Source organism: Tenrec ecaudatus, chromosome 1 (assembly GCF_050624435.1).
Source record: "Tenrec ecaudatus isolate mTenEca1 chromosome 1, mTenEca1.hap1, whole genome shotgun sequence".
Lineage (NCBI taxonomy): Eukaryota > Metazoa > Chordata > Mammalia > Afrosoricida > Tenrecidae > Tenrec > Tenrec ecaudatus.
In genome coordinates this window covers 29,025,879-29,029,071 of record NC_134530.1, presented here as the reverse complement: position 1 = coordinate 29,029,071, position 3,193 = coordinate 29,025,879, and positions in this window count along the sequence as shown.

Here is a 3,193-nt window from a genome sequence, read left to right as displayed (position 1 = left end):
TATGGAATTGATCCCTCCAGCCAATTTTCAGGGTCCATGATACTGACTTTTGGTTTGTGTGGCTCACTGAAACATTAGGGGAACCTGGCCCATGGGGAACTGATGAATGGGAGGGTTTTTCCACTCTCTCTGCTTTGAGCATCATCTCATTCCTTCATGACAGACCTGACATAGTTCCCAATCTTATCCATGACCCATGAGGCCCAGAGATTTGAAATTCCTTCCTCCCTCTGCTCTCCTCCCTCTGCATCTCCAGCTCCAGAGCAGCTTCCTGGTCTTGCTCCTGAGGTCCTCTAGCACGTGGAGAAAGAATTCCTAGTCTTGAATTCCTCTGGTGCTCTGGTGTTAATAGTCATAGGATTTCTATTTCCTGATGTGGTCCTAACTGATGCACACCAATTCAGAAGACACCTGCCAAAAGAGGGAGGGCCAAGGGCAGGGTCTGGGACCTCACAGGCTTGGCTATCACCCAACTCTTCTATCCTGCAGAGCCCCTCTCAGCCCTGAAAACCTTGAGCGCTGAAGGACACAATTTGAATCCTGGACCAGAGCAGTGTCTCTGAGATAATATAAGCTCAGAGTACACACTGCAACAGTAATGTGTCCTTTGCAGAATGTGACAGAGTGGTGACACTTAATTCCATCATACAAAGCAGGGATCATTTTTCTAGGAACAAATAAACACACTCATGGCCGGAAGCCTGGGGCCCTGGGAAACAGTTTGCTACTGTATGTGAGGGACAATGGTCAGTGTCCTTGAAGTTCAAGTGCACTCATTCACCATTCCTATGTGACAAATGGTAGCTGTTTCCATAATGTTTAAGAAATATTTCTCCAACGAAAGCTTAAAACTAAGAAAATGCCATCATTCACATGGTTCCTCCTCTGTAATTGGGGGAAAGATGCTTTATCAGAGCCGTATTTGGACTGAGCCTGGAGTCTCCAGCATTTTGCATATAACCAAATCTAACCTAAACCACAGTGGTCAAATTGACACGGACTTGTAGAAACCCTGTAGGGCAGCAAAGAGCTGCTCCATATGGTTTCCAAGAGTATAAATATGGACAGGAGTAGAAAGCCTCATCTTTCTCCCGTTGTGCTGCTAATGGGCTTCAACCACAGGCCTTGTGAGTAGCACCACAATGCTCAATCCATTGCACCACCATGACTCATAATATAAAGCCACATGAAAACATCTGCCATTCTCAGTTGTCTCTTCTCCCTTCTACTCCACGCCACCTCCACGCCAGAGACTCGGACTATTCAGACCCAGAAAGAGAGGCTGTGTCCCTGCCCTGCGATCCCTCAGTCACTTTAGGAGTGAACACTCTGAACTTGAGTGGTGTGAAGGATTACATTTCACCCATTGTCGGCCAGCCTGTCATACTGTAATGCCTTGTGTGTTGCTTTGCTGCTGGCAGCTACGTCGCTGTATTTAGAAATACCTGCTGGGTGACCTAAAGTGAATAAATTTAAGTAGAGCTTCCAGACGAAGATCAGATGACAAAGAAGGAATAAGCTGTCCATTCCTGAGGAATTAGTCACTGAAAACCTTATGGAGAGATCAAAACACTGTCAAATAGTGAAAACTTTATGAATAGCAGCAGAACAGAGACAGTATCAGAAGACGAGGCCCTCAAATCAGAAGGCACTCAAGATAGGACAGAAGAAGAGCTGTTTTTTTCAAAATTGGTCTACCATAATGAAATGATGGAGTAAAGCCTTTGGGACCTTCCTTTTCTGAGGGGCATGACTCAAAATGAACAGAAATGGCTGCAAATATCTATTAATAATGGGAACTTGGAATTTTAAAAGTATGAATTAGGAAAATTGGGCATTGTCAAAATGAAAGAGAGCACTTAAAAATCAATATCCTTGGTGCTGGTAAGCTGAAATGTACTGGAATTGGCTATTTTGAATCAGAAAAATCATGAGGTTTAATATGCTTGGAATGGCAGATCCAAGCGGAAAACATCCCATCCATCATCAAAAAGACCATTTCAAGATCTGTCTTGAAGTACAATGCTGTCCATGTTAGGATAACATCCATCCACAAAAGAGAAGATTCAGTCAATACAACTATTATTCAAATTTTTACATCAACCACAAGCTAGTGATGAAAATATTGATGATCTACCTATTTTTTTTCAGTCTGAAATTGATCAAATGTGCAATCAAGATGCATCGATAATTATTAGCTATTGAAATGCAAAAGTTGGAAACAAAGAGGAAGGACTAATTTTTTGAAAATATGGTCTTAGTTATAGAAATGAAGCTGGAGAGCACATGATAGAAATTTACAAGACCAATGACTTGTTCATAGCAAATGCTTTCTTTCAACAACACAAAAGGTAACTATACATGTGATTTCTCCAGATGCAATACATAGAAACCAAAGGGACTATATCTGTGGGAAGAGATGATGGAGAAGCACAATATTAGCAGCTAAAACCTGTCCAGAAGCTGGCTGTGGAACATACCAATTTCTCATATGTAAGTTCTAGTTGTAGCTGAAGAAAATGAAAATGAGTCTATAAGAGTCTATATATGACCTTGAGTCTATCCCACCTGAATTTCAAGAACAGATTGAACTAATGACTGAAGATGTTTGTGAGAAGACATCAAGGACATCATTCACAAAGAAAGCAAAAGATTATTTAAAATAAAGGAAAGAAAAGATCAAAATGGATCTCAGAAGAAACTCAAAAGTTGCTTTTAATCATAGAGTGATTAAGGTAAATGGAAGAAATGATGGAGTCAAAGAGCTGAACAGGAAATTTCAAAAGGCAGCTGGAAAAGACAAAATAAAATCTTATAATGAAATGTGCTAGGAAGTGAATGTTCAGCTTATCTTAAACTGAAAGAAGTGAGGGAAAAATTCAAGCCTCAGTTTTTAATATTGAAGTATTCCATAGGAAACCTATTGAATAATACAGGACACAGCAAAAGAAGATGGAAAGAACACACAAAGTCACTATACTACAAAGAGCTAGTTGACATTTGACCATTTCAAGAGATAGTAGATTATCAGGAACTGATGGTACTAAAGGCAAAACTCCAAGCTACGCTAAAGGCATTCGCCAAAAATGAAGCTCCAGAAATTGATGAAATACCAGTTGAAATGTTTCGACAAGCTGGTCAAGCACTCACCTACCTTTTTCTTTTTCATGTATGGTGTTCTTGATTCCATGCT